The sequence below is a fragment of the Jaculus jaculus genome, chromosome 7 (genome assembly GCF_020740685.1).
Source record: "Jaculus jaculus isolate mJacJac1 chromosome 7, mJacJac1.mat.Y.cur, whole genome shotgun sequence".
Taxonomy (NCBI): Eukaryota; Metazoa; Chordata; class Mammalia; order Rodentia; family Dipodidae; genus Jaculus; species Jaculus jaculus.
The window spans coordinates 81,211,428-81,233,427 of NC_059108.1; positions in this window are offsets into that span (position 1 = coordinate 81,211,428).

Below are 22,000 nucleotides of genomic sequence, written 5' to 3' on the forward strand. Positions count from 1 at the left end.
TACAGTGAGACCCTATCTCGAAACCAACTAATGATTTTTTAAAAAATAAATGTAATTTGAGTTGCCTAAAAATAAATAAATAAATAAATAAATAAATATGAAAAGGTAAAATGTTACTTGCCGTGGAACTAGGTGGGACCAAAGATGTAGCTCCAAACTGCTGCCTGCAAAAGCTTAAGAAGTGATTTTCATATACATCTACTCAAGTAAATGTTCAGTAGTTTTTATTAATTAGTTAATTTATTTATTGACAATCCATATATTGCATAATATATTTTGATATCATTTACCCAGATTTATTGTCCATATCCCACTCATATTAAAGTCCTTCTTCTTCCTAAAAAAAAAAAAAAAAGAAAGAAAGAAAGAAAGAAAAACCAAAAAGAAAAAAAAAAGTTGCCCTTTAATACTGCCCTTCAGTAAAGCTACTCTGGTCCTCATGCTTGCTAGGCAAGCACTCAGCTACCTTCCCTGTCCCTTTCCTACACTTAGTAAAAAGCTTCAAATTTCCATTATGTTCTCAAGATATTTGGTTTACCTAATTCTAAGAGATTTCCACTTAGTAATATCTATAGTGACTACCTAATTGTTAAACCCAATATTTTCCTTCCTCCGTCCTCCCTCCCTGTCTCCCTTCCTTACTTCCTCCCTTCCCTTTTCTGCAATGCTAGGAATTGAACCCAACTTTATACATGTTAGGCAGTGCTGTACCACTGAGCGAGGCTCTGAGGCCTTTTTTTTTTTCTTTTTCAAGGTAGGGTTTCACTGTAGCCCAGGCTGACCTGGAATTCACTATGTAGTCTCAGGGTGGCCTCGAACTCATGGTGATCCTCCTACCTCTGCCTCCCGAGTGCTGGAGTTGAAGGTGTGTGCCACCATGCCCAGCTCTCAGGCCTTTTTATAATTCTTTCTTATTTGGTCTCTCTCGTGGGTTGAATATTGTTCACCACAAGCTATGTAGATAGACTTTCTTCTCTTGGGTTCCATGACATCACTGTCTTCTAATTTTTTCCCTATCTTTCTATCTCGTGTAAGTCTCTTGACACTATCTTTTTTATGCTGTCTTTAAATCTTTTCTTAAATACTCACCTACTTTTTTCTTTTGTGTGTGTGTTCATGTGTGCAGGTGCATGTGTGGGGCTATATGTACATAGGTGCATGTGTATATGGAGGCCATTGCTCAAGAATGTCAGCCACCATTTTTTTTTTCGAGACAGGGTCTTTCATTTGCCTGAAGCTCATGAAGGAGGCTAGACTGGCTAGTCATTGAGTTCTGCAGATCCACCTGTCTCTACCTCCCCAGCATGGGAGCTACAGGCAAACGTACCACACCATGTTTGCAAGGCAGCACTTTACCAGTTGAGCTATCTCCTTAGCCTTTCCCTGTTTCTCTGTTTTTCGAGGTAGGGTCCCACTCTAGCCCAGGCTGACCTGGAATTCACTATGGAGTCTCAGGGTGGCCTCAAACACATGGTGATCCTCCTACCTCTGCCTCCCTAGTGCTGGGATTAAAGGCGTGCACCACCATGCCCAGATCAACTCTATAGTTTTTGAGACAGGGTCTCATATATTCTAGGCTGACCTCATATTCACTATGTAGCTGAGGATGACCTTGGACTTGTGATTCTCCTGCCTCTACCTTTAGTATTGGGATTAGAGGAATGCACCACCATGCCTAGTTTATGCAATGCTAGGAATTGAATTCAGGATTTCATGCATACTACTTAAACACTCTACCAATGGAGCCATGTCCCTAACCTTTTCCCACTCGGTCTTTGATGGGATATTTAGGATGCTCCCATTTCTTGAATATTGTGACTAATGCTCTTTAGGAACATGAGTGGGGGAATATGAGACTCTGCTTTCAATTCTTTTGGAAATTTTATCAAATTACTTTCTCATTGCAGGGACAAAATACCAACTAGAATCAGTTTAGGGAAGAGTTTCTATTTGGCTTAGAGTTTTGAGGGGATGTCTATTGTGGCAGGGAAAGCAAGGCAGGAGCAGGAGGCCAGTGTCACATCATCACACCATCAGGGAGGAACTAGCAAAGGAGATGAATGCTGGTGTGCAGCTGGCTTTCTTCTCTGTTATAGGACCCAATCCATGGAATGGCACTGCCCATAGTTAGGGTGGACCCTAATCTAGAAATTCTTAAGCAACTGGCCAATACATTTGTTTTGACAGTAATTCTATGGCTGGAAAGAGAGATGGCTCAGTGGTTAAGGCATTTGCTTGCAAGGACTGATGGCCTGATGGCCCAGGTTTGACTCCCCAGTACTCACAGAAAGCCAGATGTGCAAAGTGGCACGTGCATGTGGAGTTCATTTGCAGTGGCAAGAGGCTCTGATGTGCCTATTCTCCCCTCCCTGTCTCACTCACTCTCTCTGCTTGCAAATAAATAAATAAAAATATTTTTTAAAATAGTGATTCTAAATTCTGTTAAGTTGAAAATCAGGGATTAACTATTACAGATATGTATACCTAGATGTGACATGAGATTGTTAGATCATTTGGTAATTCTACTATTAATTATTATTATTTTTTCTTTGTGGTGCTGGGAATTGAAACCAGAGCCTTGCACATGCTAGGTAAATTTTGCTTTACCACTGAGCTACATTCCCAGCCCCATTAGTATTAATTTTTAAAGGAACTTTCATACTATTAACACTACATGATACATATATCTGGAGATCATTTGCAGTGGCCGGAAGCCCTGTTGCACCCATACTCTCTCATTTTTAACATTTTTAAAAAGTTAAAAATAAAAAGAAGCCGGGTGTAGTGGTGCACGCCTTTAATCCCAGCACTCAGGAGGCACGAGTTCAAGGCTACCCTGAGACTTCATAGTGAATTCCAGGTCAGCCTGGGCTAGAGTGAGACCCTACCTCGAAATAAATAAATAAATAAATAAACAAAAATAATAATAAATGTCCTTGAGCATGTAGGGGAGAATCTATTCCCGACCCCCCCACATACACCCTTTGTCTCTTTCTACCTAAGGAGTCCTTACATCTTGCATTTTGTTCAAGGCCAGAAATGCCATAAGGGTCTGGCTTTTCCTTGTCTTTTCTTCCCTAAAAGAGTTCCCTTTTCCTTGCAGATACCCATCTCCTTTCAAGGATAGCTCCCTTTCCTGGAAGATTGCCTCCTTTCCCAGAAAACCTAACTCCCAACCTAGAAACCTGGTGTTGGGGCTGGACTGACTAATTCGTCCCCAACAAGTCCCATAAAAAACCCCAATCTAGGTATCTAGATGGGCTTTCCCATTTTCAGAAACCCATTCTGCCTCATCTTGGGCAGTAGTCTATATTTTTTCTTTCTCTTAAACTCTATAATCTATATACTAAAATACTTCTAAACTGTCCTCTTGTCTGTGGGTTTCATTTGTTTAAATTCATAAGACAAGAACTCATGGGCTGGAGTGATATCTTAAAGACACTTGTGTGTGAAGCCTAAGGACACAGGTTTGATTTCCCAGTACCCATGTATGCCAGATGCACAAGGTGGTGCATGTATCTAGAGTTCATTTACAGTGGCTGGAAGCCCTGGAGCACCTATTCTCTCTATCTACCTCTTACTCACTCTCTCACTCTCAAATAAATAAAATATTTAAAAAAGAACTCACAAGACAGATGCTACTGACCCCCTAAAGCTTTGTATGACTATGAGTGTCCAGTACTATGGTGGTTTATGTAAATGTATGTCTTTCATAGCCTCAGACTTTAAAAAGACTATGTATTTTATTTATTTATTTGAGAGAGAAATAGAGGGAGAAGCAGATATAGAGAAAGAATGGGAGTGCCAGGGCCTGCAGCCACTCCAAATGAACTCCAAATGCATACACCACCTTGTACATCTGGCTTACATGGGTCTTAGGGAATTGAACCTAGGTCCTTTGGCTTTGCAGTCAAGCACATTATCCCCTACGTCATCTCTCCAATCTGCATGAGCCATTTTATTATTATTATTAAGATTGGGGCTGGATTTATACCCAGCCATCAACTTTGTTATGTGTTGAATTGCCATTGGAACTATACTTTCTTGCTATATTGCTGTGATTTTGATCTTTTGGAAAGGGGAGCAGACTTAATTAGATTTACATGAATTCGGGATGGAGAGATGGCTTAAATAAGGGGCTTGCCTGCAAAGCCAGAGGACCCAGGCTTGATTTCCTAGTACCCACGTAAGCCAGATGCACATGGTGACACATGTCTGGAGCTTGTTGGCAGACTCTAGAGGCCCTAGCATGCCCATTTTTTTTCTCTCTCTCTCTCAAATAAATGAATAAAAATAAAACAAGCAAAAAAAAAAAAAAAAGATTGGGGCTGGAGAGATAGCTTAGCAGTTAGGCATTTGCCTGTGAAGCCTAAGGATCCCGGTTGGAGGCTCGATTCCCCAGGTCCCACGTTAGCCAGATGCACAAGGGGGCGCAGGCATCTGGAGTTTATTTGCAGTGGCTGGAGGCCCTGGAGTGCCCATTCTCTCTCTCTCTCTCTATCTGCCTCTTTCTCTCTGTCTGTTGCTCTCAAATAAATAAATAAAAATAAATGAAAAAAAGATTAAAAAAAGAAAGATTGAGTTTGCATGTTGGAGAGGTGGCTAAAAAGTTAAAGTGCTCATTTGCAAAGACTGATGACCCAGGTTCAATTCCCCAGTACTCATGTAAAGCCAGATTCACAAGGTGGTGCATGTATCTGGAGTTTGTTTACAGTAGCAAGAAGCCCTGGAGCACCTGTTTTTTTTCCTCTCTCTCCCCCTCTCTCTCTGCTTGCAAATGAATAATGAAATAAAAAGATAAAAGATTGAGCTTGCTACTTAAATCTCTAGCAGGCAGAGCTCTGCTAGGAAGAGGTATGTTACTGGGGGCAGATCTTGAGTCCAGCCTGCTAGGTGTGTAAGAGCCGGCTGGAGTTCTGGCTCTTCCTGCTCGCTGGTGCTGGTAGGGTTTTTTTTTTTTTTTTTTTTTTTTTTTTTTTTTTTTTTTTTTTTTTCTAGGTAGGCTCTTGCTCTAGCCCAGGCTGACCTGCAATTCACAATGTAGTCTCAGGCTGGCCTCAAACTCACAGTGATCCTCCTACACCTGCCTCCTGAGTAAGGGCTGGGATTAAGGAGGTGCACCAGCACAGCTGTCGGCTGGTAGGTTTTCTCTCTATTATGGATGTATGATGGAGTGAGCCAACGTCTTCCACCACTGTGAAACTTCCCCTGGAGTTTGTGAGCCTGAAATAAAGCCTTTACTCTCATAAGCTCCTTCTGATTGGATGTTTGTCCCAAAAAGTAACTACAAGAAGCACCCAAGCAGCCAAGAAAGGCTCCATCACTCTCGATTCCTGTATCATAGTATTACTACAATCCTATATTATTTTAAAATAAACACAAATATGGGGGCCATACACTAGATGAACTTTATCTTCATCAGAACTCACTAAACCATAATATGCCAATAAAATATGTAGCAAATAGTAAGTTTGTAACAGTTCTTCTGGGAGTGGATTTTAAAGTCTTGGAAGATGTGGACAGTTTATTAATATTTATGAGATGACAGCAAGGGCACTGAGTAACAGTTTAAACAATATTCTGAAATCACCTTGAAACTAAAATTAAGTCCTGAAGCTATCTAACATCAAGTGATTGAGGACATAAAATTTAATAATTGGTGAAAGACTACCTGGCATTATTTTCCTGCCTCTTGTAAATAGAGCTTAAAATGTGCCAGGACTTCTCCTCTGGGAAAAGAAACTTTTTGTCTTTTTTTTGAATAGGATAATGAAGAAGAAAGGGATATCATTAACAATGGAAGAGGAATGTGGAGTGGCAACAGCTCAAAGCGGATCTGGCTGAGTATGAGAGCCAAATCACCAAGGAAACATGGAGCTATGAAACGGCAAGAGGCTATGTGAAATGTCTGAGGCTCATTCTATGGTTCAGCTTTTAAAAGCAAAATGAACATTCAAGACACATAACAAGTACAGAGTTATTTTGATGAACAACTCACATACTAGTTTAATTAAAGGAGCATGTGAACTAAAGCTCCCAGAAAACAGCTACACCTGCCTCACCTGCCTCCAGCGAGGCTGAATGGACTGATGAAGCTTCTGGGACCACAGTGACGTGGGATGCTGCAAGTCTGAGCCACGTTACCTTGGACCACCTCAGCCCCATAATAGCCATTTGTTGCCCACATCTGTTTCTGACCTAATACCCACGTGACTACCAGTTGATCAGCTGAAACTTTTTTGGAAGGTACTAGAAGACCACCAGCTTCCACCAGCCCAAGGTCTCAATGCCATCAGACAACATCTGAGGCTTATGGTGGAGATGCCCCTGCTTTGCTGCAACCCGCCTACCTGAGGTCAGCCAGTGTATTTGAAAAGTGCCTTGATTTGTGACTTTATTTTGTTCTCACATTGGAACATGGAATTTGGGGCAACCTAAATCTGTGTTCCCAGGCCATGGTCACTAATATTGGCTCCAGGATAAATTATCTCCTATCCCCTTTGAGATGACAGCTGTGTCTTTTGTGCTGATAAGCACAAATCTAAACATTTTTTTTTTCTAGTTCATTGATAAAGTTCAACTAACTCTCTTTTTGTTTGTTTTTTTGCAGTAGGGTCTCACTATAGATCAGGCTGACCTGGAATTCACTGTTGTATCAGGGTGGCCTCGAACTCACAGCCGTCCTCCTACCTCTGCTTCCCAAGTGCTGGGATTAAAGGTGTGTGCCATTACACCTGGCTTCTAACTTTTTTTTTTTTGTACTTTATTTTGAGAGTGAGATACAAAGGGCAGATAGATGGAGACAGGGAGAGAATGGGCACACCAGCCACCATAAGTGAGTTCCAGTCGCATGTGCCACTTTGTCCATCTGGCTTATGTGGGTCCTGGAGAATTGAAACTGGGTCCTTTGGCTTTGCAAGAAAATGTCTTAACCTCTAAGCCATCTCTCCAGCCCAAAGTTCAACTAACTCTTAATAGGAAAAAGAGTCAGTCTTCATGATCCCACAAATTGTAAAACTGTAGACCTGAAAGGGACTATAGAGTATAATCAAGTATAATTCCTTCCTTTTTTTTTTTTTTTTTTGTTTCCAGGTAGGGTCTCACTCTAGCCCAGGCTGAGGGGGAGAGGGGGAGAGGGGGAAAGGGAGAAAGGGGGAGGGAGAAGGAGAGGGAGAGGGAGGGAGAGGGAGGGAGAGAGACAGAGAGAGAGAGAGGAGGGAGAGGGAGAGGGAGGGGGAGAATGTGTGCGCCAAGACCTCAAGCCACTGGAAATGAACTCCAGATGCAAGTGTCACCTGTGCATCTGGCTGACGTGGGTCCTGGAGAATCAAACCTGGGTCCTTTGGCTTTGCAGGCAAATGTCTTAACTGTTAAGCCATTTTTCCAGCCCAGCCATAGGCTTTTGACTACATTTTCAGTACTAGGTATGAATTCCATAGGAGGGAATTGGCCTCAAAAGGCTTTAAATTCAATCAGACAGCAATTACTTTTCTCCATAACAGACATGTCACCATTGCACCTGTTGGCACATTTTAAAAAACTTTTTATTAAAAGCTTCCATAAGTATAGACAATAAACCATGATAATTCCCTCCCTCCACTCTCATTCTCTTCCTTTCACATGAAACCCTTCCCCCTTCCAATTAGTCTCTGTTTTGTTTTGATGTCATCATCTTTTCCTCCTATTATGAAGGTCTTGTGTAGGTAGTATCAGACACTAAGAGGTCATGAGTATCAAGGCCATGTTGTATCTGGAAGATTGCATTGTAAGCAGTCTTACCCTTCCTTTGGCTCTTACATTCTTTCCACCACCTTTCCCACAATGGACCCTGAGCTTTGGATGGTGTGATAGATATGTCTTACTTAGTGCTGAATACTCCACTGTCATTTCTTCTCAACACTATGGGGACTTTTTTTGTTTGTTTGTTTGTTTGAGGTAGGGTCTCACTCTAGCCCAAGCTGGCCTGGAATTCACTATGTAGTCTCAGGCTGGCCTCAAACTCACGCACGATGCTCCTCCTACCTCTGCCTCCTGAATGCCAGGAATAAAGGCATGCATCACCACACCCAGGCTATGGGGACTTTTGAGCTACCTCAGTGGTCACTGTCATCTGAAAAGACAAGTTTCTCTAACCAAAAATGCGAGTAGCATCAATGTATGGGCATAAGTATTTTAAAGAGTGCTGACAGTGCAGTTTGGTGAGCATAATAAATGCATTTAGCCAGACAACAGCAGATGCTACTCCAGTAGGGCTCATAGCCTCCCCAGCCATAGGCTTTTGATTAGGTTTTCAGTACCAGGCATGTATTTCCTCCTGTGGAGTGGGCCTTCCAGTCCAACTAGAGAGCAGTTGGTTTCCCCCATAACAGACATGCCACTATTGCATTAATTGGCACATTTGGCTTGGCTGGCCAGTCTTTTTTTTGTGTGACTAATGTTTTCTACAGAATAATTTTCAATTGAAAGTTGAATTTTATTATTGGTAACAAGTTTTCCTGGTTATTCCTCCATGTAGACCAGCTGACAGAAAGCTGGAAGAAGCCATTCTGCATACAGTTCAATGGGAGCAAGAGAAATCACCAGTGAAGATACTCAACAGTGGACCCTGCAAGCCTTATATTTGGCCAGCCAGGCCAAATGAGCCAACGGGTGCAATAGTGGTATGTCTATCATGGTGGAAACCAACTGCCCTCTAATTGGACTGTAGGCCTGCTCCATGGGAGGGAATACATCCCTGATACTGAAAACTTAAAACAGGGGTAGTCATGAACCCTAGGGGTGTACCGTCCGCTGCTATCTGGCTAAATGTATATACTGTATTTATCAAACTGCCCAGTAAGCACTTCTCTTAATGTTCATACCTTTATATTAATGCTACTCTCACTTTGGATAGAGAATCTTCTTTTTTCAGATGGCAGTGACCTTGGGATGACTGACTCAGAAGGCATCATGGTAATGGAAAGAAATGACCGCAGTGCTCAGTACTGCAATATCTCTATCACACCTTCCAAGGCTCAGGGTCTATTGCGGAAGAGGTGGCAGAAAGAATGTAAGAGCCAAAGGAAGGGTAGGACTCCTTACCACGTGTTCCCCCAGACACAAAATGGCCTGGATATCCATGATCTCACAGTGCCTGACACTACTTACACAAGACCATCATAATAGGAGGAAAAGATCATGACATCAAAATAAAAGAGACTGAAAGGGAGAGGGGATATGATGGAGAGTCATTTCAAAGGGGAAAGTGTGGGGGGGAGCATTACCATGGGATATTGTTTATAATCATGGAAGTTGTTAATAAAAAACAAAATTTGCAAAGAAAAAAAATTCCCCGGTTATACTTGTCTTTCTTTTTACTTTACTTTTCTTCTTTTCTTTTTTGAGGTAGGGTCTCACTCTAGCCCAGCCTGACCTGGAATTCACTATGTCATCTCAGGGTGGCCTTGAACTCACGGCAATCCTCTTACCTCTGCCTCCCGAGTGCTGGGATTAAAGGTGTGAGCCACCACACCTGGCAACCTGGCTGGCCAGTCTTAAGGCTTACAGGATCCACTGCTGTTTACCATCACTGATGACTTCTCTCTCCCAAAGGGCCACATGTAGCGTAGCTCCTTCCAACTTTCTGACAGCTAGTTAACAGGATGGAGGTTTCCAGCTCAGCTACAGCTTGATTTCTCAGTGACCTGCAGCCAAGCACGTGTAGCAGTTGGCACATTTTGCTTGGCTGGCTAGCCATGTAGCTTTCAGGGCCCTTGAATATTGCTCTTACTTCACCCGACCTATTTAGCATTATAGCTGAAGCCACAGAATACTGAAGAGTGGGTTGTGACGTGGTAGTGTGGCTGACATGGTGTTGTGGTCCTCTGCCTCTGCCCACTGAACTGCATATTACTAAGTCAAGAAAAGATCAAAATTTAAAGTAGTTTCTTCTGAATGTCAGTACTTTGGCACCACTGCAAGATGAGACTCTCATTAACCCACTGTACTTGTCTTTTCATTGCTGGAGCAGCCAACCAAGAGCAGCTGATGGGACAAAAGTTTTTATTTGGGTTCATAGTCTTCAGGGACTGCTCTAGGATGGCAGGAGAAAGTAGAGCAGAGGCTGGATATCACCTGTCATAGCTGATGGAAAGCAGCAGCAAGAGACCGAGCCCAACTCTGGCAATGGGGAGTTGGCTATAACGCTCCTAAGCCTGCTCCCAACAGCAGACCTTCAGCACGATTCCTCCTCTCAAATTGCCATTAGCTTGCAGCCAAGCATTCAAAACACATGAGTTTGTGGGGAACATATGATTCAAACCACCACACCCCTTATAAATTGGGACCATGGGTACATATCCCTGTGCATGCATGTGTGTGTTTATTTCTCTGCCATTTTGTAATGTATATAGATTCTGTCCACCACCACTCTCAGGATTCTGACTGGTTCTATGAGCACATATGTTGCTATTCTGTAACCACACCTACCTCCTGTCTGTACCACCCTTTCAGGTCCTAAACATAGGCTACTACTCATCTCCTCTCCATTTCTATAATTTCATATATATATATTTGGAAGAGAGAGAGAGAGAAAAATAGGCATACCAGGGCCTCTAGCTACTGCAAATGAACTCCAGATGTGATCACCACTTTGTGCATCTGGCTTTGTGTGGGTATGGGGAATCAAGCCCAGGTTCTCTGGCTTTGCCAGCAAGTGCATTAACTGATAAGCCATCTTTCAAGCCCAATTTTATCACTTTAAAAATGTGACAGAAGGGGCTGGAGAGATGGCTCATTGGTTAAGGTGCTTGCCTGCAAAGCCTAATGACCTGGGTTCAATTCCCCAGTACCCACATAAAGCCAGATGCACAAAGTGACACATGCATCTGGAGTTTGTTTGCAGTGGCTCGGGCCCTAGTGTGCCCATTCTCTCTCTTTTCGTCTCTCTGCTTGCAAATAAATAAAAAAAATTTAATACCAGTCAAAGGAATGATGATATATGTAGCCTTTTGGAATTGGCTTTTTTCACTTGGTATAATTCCTTAGAAATTCATTAAATTATTTCATACTAAGTTTGTTCTCTTTTATTGAGTTATGTTCTATGATACAGATGTTTACTCACTCATTGGGACATGTAGGTTGTTTCCATTTTTTTTTTTTTCGAGGTAGGTTCTTGTTCTAGCCCAGGCTGACTTGGAATTCACTATGTAGTCTCAGACTGGACTCAAATTTACAGCGATCCTTCTATCTCTGCCTTCCAAGTGCTGGGATTAAAGATGTGCTCCACAACATGGGACTACAAATTGAAACTAGGTGAGATGGCTCATGCATATAATCTCAGAACTCAGGAGGCTGAGGTAAGAGGGTTGCCCTGAGTTCAAAACCAACCCAAGTTACAGAGTGAGTTCCAGGTCAGCATGGACTAGAGTTAGACTCTACCTCAACAAAGAGAACAAACTGCCAAATTGAGCTGGGTGTGGTGGCATATGCCTACAATCCTAGCACTCAGAATATAAGGGGCAGGAGGATCAGGAGTTCAAGGTCAGACTAGGGTACAGAAGACACTATTGTAGTCAGCTCCACATTGCTGGGATGAACAACCAACCAGACAGTCTATGGGAGGAAAGGATTTGTTTCAGGCTTACAGAATCCAGGGGAAGTTCAACAGCCAGCATGAACCCCTAGAGCACAAACTGCTCTGAACTCACCTAGCAGGGCTGGACTCAGGTCTACCCCCAGTGACACGCCCCTGCTAGCAGGAATTGGCCTGCTAGAGGCTCAAGTACTAAGTTTAATAAAAATGACTGAGTTGGGGCTGGAGAGATGGCTTAGCGGTTAAGCGCTTGCCTGTGAAGCCTAAGGACCCTGGTTCGAGGCTCGGTTCTCCAGGTCCCACGTTAGCCAGATGCACAAGGGGGTGCACGCGTCTGGAGTTCGTTTGCAGAGGCTGGAAGCCCTGGCGCGCCCATTCTCTCTCTCTCTCCCGCTATGTGTCTTTCTCTCTATGTCTGTCACTCTCAAATAAATAAAAAATGAACAAAAAAAAAATTAAAAAAAAAACAAACCTAATGATCCAAGTTCAAGTGTCCAGGACCCACTTAAGCCAGACTCACACAGTGGAGCATGCATCTGGAGTCTGCAGTGGCTAAAGGCTCTGGCACAGCTGTTTTCTCTGTCTCTGTCTCTCTTCTTGCAAATAAATAAAAATATTTTTTAAAAATGACTGAGTCTATGGGGCCAAATATTCAAACTGCCACAGACACTATCTCAAAGCAAACAAACAAAACAAACAACAATAGTGCCATTGTTACTGCTGGGGTAGGCAGTACATGTGTGTAATCTCAACTACTCAGGAGGCTGAGTCAGGTGGATCACAAGTTTAAGACCTGCCTAGGCTACAAGTCAGTTCAAAGCCAGCCTTAGTGAGATAATATCTCAAAAGCAAAGAGAGCTGGGGATGTAGGTCAGTGGAAGAGTATTTGCCTAGTATGTACAAGGTCCTAGGTTCAATCCCCAGTGCAACAGAACATTAAAATGCAAACAGCAGCAAACAAATCAATTACAAAACTGCTTTACATTGAGGGTGATCTGCTTTACACCAGCAGTATGAATTGTCGTTACTCCATGTCCTTTGCAGCATTTGGTGCTATAATTCTTACCTTTGCCATTCGGATGGGTGTGTAGTGACTTCTTCAAACTCTCAGTGATCCTCTTACCTCTGTCTCCTGAGTGCTGGGACTGAAGGTGTGCACTATCCCCTGGATTGTCAGTTTTTGTGTGTGTAGAGATCACTTTTTTGCTAATATGACCAGACATTTCCTTAAATTTTATTTTCTATCTTCACCTCAAAGTTCATGAGTACTTTCCTAACCCAAAATGCACCAATAGCTAATGGCTCTCCACTACTATTAAACAGGATGTGATGCATGCTTTACAAGGTTTCTTTTTGTGTTTAGGTAAGTCTTATATAATTGGTCAAATTTCACTAAACCTCTTTAGAGAAAAATGCTGGTGAACCAGTGCAGATAATTCATGCATATTGAAAAGACCATAAAAATAGTCACATTTATCTCTAAATTAGCTCCTTGTGTTGCATCCCACAGAACTGTTTAATAAAGCTTGTTTCAACAAAAATTCAATTAGAGGGCTGGAGAGATGGCTTAGCGGTTAAGCACTTGCCTGTGAAGCCTAAAGACCCCGGTTCAAGGCTTGATTCCCCAGGACCCACGTTAGCCAGATGCACAAGGGGGCGCACGCATCTGGAGTTCATTTGCAGTGGCTGGAGGCCCTGGTGTGCCCATCCTTTCTCTTTATCTGCCTCTTTCTCTCTGTGTCTGTCACTCTCAAATAAATAAATAAAATTAAGCAAAAAATTAAACAAAAATTCAGTTAGAGATGCTCGCTTGCAAAGCCTGCTGGCCTAATGTTTGACTCCCCAGTACCCACATATAGCCAGATGCACAAAGTGGCACATTTGTTTGGAGTTTGTTTGCAGCAACAAAGAGGTCCTGGCAAGCCCATTCCCTTCCTTCCTTTCTCTCACACAGAATTAGATACATAAATAATTTTTAAACATTCATACTTGTAAACAAAATTAATTCAGACATTTTTGTTTCACAAGAAGTTTATTTTATGAAAGACTCAAATACTGGTTTTACAAATAAAATACTATTTCACGTCTGTGAATCAGATGCTTTTTGAAAACCTTCTCAGGTACAGAGGTTTTACCCAAGTACAGTTGTATTTGTATAAGATAATTTAGAGTGAGCCTTAAGAAAATGTAAAGTGAGGGTTGGAGAGATGGCTTAGCAGTTAAGGCACTTGCCTGCAAAGCTAAAGGACCTTGGTTCGATTCCCCAGGACCCACGTGAGCCAGATGCACAAGGTGGTGCATGTGTCTGGAGTTTGTTTGCAATGGCTTGAGGCCGTGGCACGCTCATTCTCTTTCTCTCTTTCTTGCTCTCTTTCCCTCTCTCAAATAAATAAATAAAAATAAAATAACAAAAAAGAAAAAAAAATGTAAAGTGAGCCGGACGTGATGGCATACCCCTTTAATCCCACCACTCCAGAGGCAGAGGTGGGAGGATCGCTGTGAGTTCAAGGCCATCCTGAGACTACATAGTGAATTCCAGGTCAGCCTGGGCTACAGTGAGACCCTACCTCAAAACAACAACACTAACTAGATAGATAGATACAGATATATAGATAGAGGAGAGTGACCATTATGATACCGTAGTAAAATGGATTCAAGGCCGTGGATTTGTGATGAAACCCAAAAGACCCTTTACTTTGGTTTGTATACAACATTTCTAGTGCTATCAATTATACTAAAGTAAGGTGCAGCTGTAATAAACTTTACTTTTGTGATCCAACCTCTCTTCATTCCTTAACAACTAATACACTCATGTTTAAAGGGATTACTGGTATAACTAAAATCCAAATCCATCATGACTCCACATCAATTCAGATGGCATTCACAGAGAACTACTAAGTGTGGACAACAGGCACAGCACTCTGAAAATCCTGTGAGTGAGAAAATATCTCCACTGTACTATCTGCATACTATTATTCTGTCTCTTCACATTATTTCTTATGGTCTTACAGTAAAGATACAGAAGTATAAGTAATAAGTACTCAACTCACAACATACATCACAAGTGAAAAGAACAGAAAATAGGAATGTCAAGGAAGTTGGCAGCAGAAGAAATGACTGGTATCAAGAGATTGACTTGAGGGCTGGAAAGATGGCTTAGTGGTTAAGGTGCTTGGCTGCAAAGCCTAAGAACCCAGGTTTGATTCTCCAGGGCCCATGTAAGCCAGATGCACAGGTAGCGCATGCATCTAGAGTTCATTTTCAGTGGTTAGAGGCCCTGGCATGCCCATTCTTTCCTTCTCTCGGTTTGTGTTTAATAAATTAAAAAAAAAAATAAGCTGGGCATGGTGGTGTACTCCTTTAATCCCAGCACTCAGGAGGCAGAGGTAGGAGGATCACCATGAGTTCAAGGCCACCCTGAGTTACATAGTGAATTCAAGGTCAGCTTGAGCTAGAGTGAGACCTTACCTTGAAAAACCAAAAACAAAACAAAACAAAAAACTTTAAAAAAGACATTGATTTAATTAGGTAAAGGTGTTACCTAAAGAAATTATGCTTGGGGACTTCCGGCCAACATGGCAACTGCCTAGCTGCGCTGCAAATCCCGTGGAAAGAAAGATAGATGCAGATCCTAAGGAGAGAGCCACCCCATCATACCTCAAAAGGGCCCTGGCTGAAACTAAGGAAAATTGGCGATACAAGCAAGGGTGCTGTTTGCCTGATGAACTGGATACCAGCACAAGGGGGAAGGAGATCAACACAGAGAAAAATCAAGTCCTACCAAATCAGAGAGCCAGAGCCTCAGAGGTCCCCAACACCTCAGCACTGAAGCAGACCAAAAATGAACCCAACATGGCTCAGGGAAATTTCACAGAAGAGGGGGCGGAAAGAATGTCAGAGCCACATGTTGGGTCATGATATGCAGAGACATTTATCATACCAATAACTGTGGGCTAACTCCACAATGCACGACCGGTACACCTCAACAAGGAGAGGCCAATGGGGAGGGGGTAGCTCACGGATGAGCCTAATAATGGTACCAAAGTGCCTGTATTTGCTGAATAGAAAACTAATTAAAAAAAAAAAAAGAAATTATGCTTGCAGCCATACTGAAGAGGTTGGGTTCCACAAGGAAGTTGTGGAAGAACAGGTTAGAACTGAAGCCAATGTTTGAGCCAGGCTTAAGAGCGTGGCTTCATTCTAAGTAGCAGTGATTCTGATACTGCTGTGTGCAAGAACGACAGGATGACAGTTGACTACAGAGATTTTGGTTCCCAAGACCGATTTAGAATGGTGCCAGAGAACAGCACTTTTTTTTGAGGGTCTCACTAAGGCTGGCCTTGAATTTACAGCAGTCTCTTAGTCTGCCTCCCAAGTATGCTGGGATTAAAGGCACGTGCCAGTGCATCTGACAGAAAACAGCATTATTTTTCTTTTCTTTTTGTTTTGTTTTATGAGTAGGGTCTTCATCTAGCCCAGGCTGACCTGGAGTTCACTATGTAGTCTCAGGTTGGCCTCGAACTCACAGCAATTCTCCTACCTCTGCTGGAATTCCATGGTGCTAGAATTAAAGGCGTGTGCCACCACACCCAGCAGAAAATTGCATTTTAACAGGCTTGTTGGCAAGTCTAGTGCAGGTGGTCCACCGGCAAACTTTGAGACACTCTATGCTACTCAAAAAAAAAAAAAAAAATCTGGTGCTAACTACTATAAATATTGCAAAGCCTGATGGCCTGGGTTCAATTCCCTAGTACCCACATAAGACAGATGCACAAAATGGCACATACATTTGGAGTTTGTTTGCAGGGCAAGAGACCCTGGCGTGTACTCATTCTCTCTCCTTGCAAATGAATGAATGAATAAATAAAATACTAAAAAAAAAAAAAAGTTAGCTGGGCATGGTTGGCACATGCCTTTAATCCCAGCACTCTGGAGGCAGAGGTAGGAAGATAGCTTTGAGTTTGACGCCAGTCTGGCACTATAGAGTGAGACCCTGCTTTCGAAAACAAACAACAAAATATTTAAAGTTGGGCTGGAGCAATGGCTTAGCGGTTGAGCACTTGCCTGTGGGAGTCTAAGAACCCCGATTCAAGGCTCGATTCCCTAAGACCCACGTTAGCCAGATGCACGGGGCACATGCATCTGGAGTTCGTTTGCAGTGGCTGGAGGCCCTGGCGCGCTCATTCCCTGTCTCTCTCTCAAATAAATAAATAAATAAAATTAAAAAAAATATTTAAAGTCATTACCAAGGTAGGACTTCAGAATGAAAGTTACTTTTCTAGTAGCTTTTCCTTCTTAGAAATTAGCTTTATTTTATTAATACGCAAGATGCTTTTAGATACATTGAAATTTAGTTATCACTTTTTTGTTACATAAATTTAGCTATGGTATGTCAGGTATTCTGCAATATTAATCACTGGTAGTAAAATCCTGCCATAATATTGTTCTCATTTAAGACCATTGTAGTTCTAATTCTCCTAAACAGTAGCCCAGAATTCTAGTGTTTTAATCTCACCTCTGGTAAATGTAATTCTTGTACCATGGAGTCAACAAACCATTAACATAGGTATTATTCATAAATGGAATGACTCCTTTTTAAAGAAATATTTTTATTTATTTATTTGCAAGCGAGGGGAGGGAGACGCAGAGGGGGGGGGGCAGGAGTGGTGGTACACACCTTTAATCCCAGCACTCGGGAGACAGAGGTAGGTAGATTGATCTAAATTCAAGGCTACCCTGAGACTACATAGTGAATTCCAGGTCAGCCTGGGCTAGAGCGAGAACCTACCTTGAAAAACTAAAAAAAACCAAAAACACAAAAGTGCTCCAGGGCCTCCTACCACTGCAAATGAACTCCAGATGCACGTGCCTCCCTGTGCATCTGGCTTTATGTGAGTACTGCAGAATTGAACCTGGGTTGTTAGGCTTTGCAGGCAAGCACCTTGACTGTTGAGCCATCTCTCCAGCCCTGGAATGCCTTCTTTTATACTTTAAACTAATGAAGGAACTATAAAGGTGTGCCTCACTTCATTTTGTCTGCATGTGTCTAAGACATTAAAACCACATTCTATCTTACAATATTTTCTGTAATTGGGTCTAGGTTTCCAAACTGGCAGATAAAAATATTCAGGCACCATGTTCTTTTTAAATTTTATTTATTTATTTATTTGAGAGCGACAGAGAAAGAGGCAGAGAGTGAGAATGGGTGCGCCAGCCACTGCAAACGAACTCCAGACTGGTGCGCCCCCTTGTGCATCTGGCTAACGTGGGTCTTGGGGAATCAAGCCGTGAATGGGGTCCTTAGGCTTCACAGGCAAGTGCTTAACCGCTAAACTATCTCTCCAGTCTACCATATTCTTTTTAAAATGTCCTAGCACACGTTGTTAAAATCCCTTCTCATATTTCCCCGTCCCCCACCAGGATACATGGGCTTTTGGGCTACATCTGGTGCACTTCTCCCCACTTTATCTCCCCTTAACTCCCAACTTTCTCCCTCCCCCCCCTCCTTCATAAGATTTGAATAAAACATGGCATTTTAAAAATCAAAAATAGGGCCGGAGAGATGGCTTAGCGGCTAAGCGCTTACCTGTGAAGCCTAAGGACCCCAGTTCGAGGCTCCATTCCCCAGGACCCATGTTAGCCAGATGCACAAAGGGGCGCACGCGTCTGGAGTTCATTTGCAGTGGCTGGAAGCCCTGGAGCGCTCATTCTCTCTATCTCCCTCTTTCTCTCTGTCTGTTGCTCTCAAATAAATAAAAATAAACAAAAAAAATCTCTTTTAAATCAAAAATAAAATAAAACAAAATGTCCTAAAGGGCTGAAAAGATGGCTCAGTGATTAAGGTGCTTGCCTGCAAAGCCTAATGACTGGGGTTTGGATCCCCACTACCCACATAAAGACAGATACACAAAGTGGCATATGCATCTGGAGTTGGTTCCTAGTGGCTTGAGGCCTTATGCAACCAGTCTCTCTTTTTCTCTCTCCTTGCAAATAAATAATTTTTTTGAGGTTGGGTCTCGCTCTAGCCCAGACTGACCTGGAATTCACTACGTAGTCTCAGGGTGACCTTGAACTCATGGCAATCCTCCTACCTCTGCCTCCCAAGTGGTGGGATTAAAGGTGTATGCCACCATGCCTGGCTAAATATTTTTTAAAAGTCCTAAAATATTAGAAAAACTGAGGCATAAGGCACACAAGTTAGGTCAATCCCACTTGCACCCAATCTAGTAAATAAAACAACTCATCAGCTATTTTTTTTTTTCTGAAATGATTTATGGTGAGATGATGATAAACCTTTACAAGATGACTATAATAATTTTTTTTTTTATTAGAGAGAGAAAGAGAATGGGTGCACCAAAGCCTCCAGCCACTGCAAACTTCAAATGCATGCCCCACCTTGTGCATCTGGTCTTACATGGGTATTGGGTAACTGAACCTGGGTCCCTAGGCTTCACAAGCAAGCACCTTAATTGCTGAGCCATCTCTCCAGTCCTATCAAGATCACTTTTAATTTCAATGAGTTTCTCTACAGGAGGATGGAATTCATTTCTTTTTACTGTATGTCCTTGGGAACATTATTTAAATACTCTTTCTGTAGTACCATCTTTATTAAATACACGTGGAGAGAAAATAAGATGTATATTGAAGGTTCTTCTAAGTCCGCTGGGCAAAAAGAACTACCAAAATCTAACGGGAAGCTATATTCACATCCACTCTCTTGCTTTTTTCCCTTTGTAGCTTCTCTGCAAAAATAAGTTAGCCATCATTTTGTAATTAAAAACCCTTCACATACATGTAACTGCTATTCTGCCCAAGTACCTGAGGCAAATTTTTTTGAGACTTGCTTGAACTATAAAACAGCAATCTAGAGTTGTGAATCAGCATTTTACCAAAGCATAAAATCAAAATGATTTAGGATAGGTAATACAATCTTTTTGAAAGACAGATACGTCTCCTTGGAGAAGCTTTGAGAAATTTGCAGCACCCAAGTTTATGAATAGTTTATTACATCTCAATAAGTGTAGATGAATCAATAAAGCAAAAGTTAAGGACAATGAGCTCATTATCAAGACAGCTATTGATTCTCAAGTTCCAAAATAGAGTAGCACAGTTCAGAATATAGAAAATAGGTGTAAAAAGAACTTACAGGATGTTAGAACACAGAGCTAAAGAGATTATGAGATACAAGGAAAACCCAGCAGTTCTGTTTGATTTCTTCATCTTTTAAAATATTTTATTTATTTACTTGAGAGAAGGGGAGCAGATATAGAATGGGTGCACCAGGGCTTCTAGCCACTACAAACTCATGTGTCAAATTGTGCATCAGCTTTACGTAGGTACTGGGGAATTGAACCTGGGTCCTTTGGCTGTGCTGGAAAGCACCTTAACTGCTCAGTCACAGCTCAGCCCTCTTCAGCTTTTTGGTAATTAGAAATATTAGGTTTTGCCCTGTGTACGTGTGTACATGTGTGTGAGTATGTGGAGGTCAGAGGACAGATTTGGGGCAGACCTCTCCTTTCCACCTCACTCGAGGCAGGGTTTCTCTCTGATCTTACATTGCTATGGTTCCTGAGAGGTTCTGGGAAATGTTCCCATCTCAACAGTATACTGGGATTACAGAAGCCTGCTATGACTTCTGGCTTTTTACATGGGGTCTCAGAGGTCGAACTTGGGTACTCAGGCTTGAGTGGCAAGTGCTTTATCCACTGGGCAACCTCCACAGCTCTAGTTTTCATTCTTAAAAAAAAAAAAAGTACCTTCTTGGGCTGGAAAGAGATGGCTTCACAGCTAAAGGCACTTGTTTACAGAGCCTGAAGGCTTAGGTTCAATTCCCCAGTGCCCGTGTAAAGCCATATGCACAAAGTGGTGTGTGTCTGGAGTTTGTTTGTAGTGGCAGGAGGCCCTTGAGCACCCATCCTCAACCTCTCTACTTGCAAATAAATGAATAAATAAATTAGGAATAAAATAAATACCTTCAAGTCAATGGGATTTCAAAAACTAATGTTGCTTTTTACAACTCATTCATTCTTCCAGTTTCTTGATTATTTTCCTCTCTTGGCTTTTTCTGTTTGTTTGTTTACCCTGTTAGCCAGCTTTCACTATTGTCTTAGCCAGTGCAAGGTGTCACAACAAAATACCATAGACATGATGCATGATGGCTTAAACAACAGAACAGAGGCTGGAAGTCCAAGATCAAGGTGTCAGCTTGGTGGTTTCTTACAGGGGTGCTCTTCCTGCTTGTAAAGGCCCCTGCACAGTCCTCACAGTGTGGAAAGAGCACTAGTTCTCAGTATCTCCTCTTCAAAAGCTCTACTCATGACAGTCCCTCATTTGTTAGTTCATGTCTAACTGCAATTACATCCCAAAGGCTTCATCCCTAACACTAACACACTGAGGACTAGGGCTTCTACCCAGGGCACAGCATTCAATAACAGAAAAACAAACAAGTCAGGCATGGTGGCACACATTTGCTAATCCCAGCACTTGGGAGGCTGAGGCAGGAGAATCAGTTGAAAGTTATCCTTGAGTTTGAAGCTAGCCTGGGCTACAATGGGACCGTCTCAAAACAAAAAAGGCTCTGAATCATCAAGTAGTAAATTCCAATTAAAAAAACAACTAATATGAGCCAGTAAGAAAATAAAAATTCCTGTAGAAAGCTGAAGTGTTTCTTCCTTTTGTAATCTAATCCAATAGGAACTTTCTATAATTTTTATTTTATTTTTTTCAAGGAAGCATCCCTCTCTTACCCAGGCTGACCTGCAACTTACGTCTAGCCCTAGGCTGGCCTGGAATTCAGTGATCTTTCTACCCCTGTCTTCCCAGTGCTGGGATTAAAGGTGTATGCCACAACACCTGGTCCCTAAAAATTTTGTAAACACTAGTTTCATGTAGTTTTTTAAAAAACAAAGTTAGAAATTGAGGCATACATGGTTGTGTTGAAAACTAATAGGACATTAATGTGTCTTTGTGGGTTTTATAAAAATAATTACTATACTTTATTCTTGTAATTACTGAAGATACATGTCCTAGTTTAAAAAGTCTTAAAATAGTAATTATATTTAAGAAGCACTAGAGAATCTTAAAATCATGTGAAGTTAGTGATGAATGTAGGCTAATATAAAACTTTAAATTTATCTATGACATTTGAGATTTTTTTTTTACTAATTTGTGCTTCAGGCTGCTGATTGCCCTGTCATCTTGCCTCTACCTCCGAAGTGCTATGATTAAAAGCTTGTACACTCAGCTTTCTATAGATACTGCTAAAAGCCATAAAGGTCATATATACTTTTGTTCAAAAGCATGGAAAACAGGACTGGGGCTGCGGCTCAGTGGTAGAGTACCTGACTAGCAAGCAAAAGACCCTTGCATCACGGGCTCTTGAAAACAAAACAAAACTGACAGAGTTACGTTTGGTTAGTGCTGAGTTTT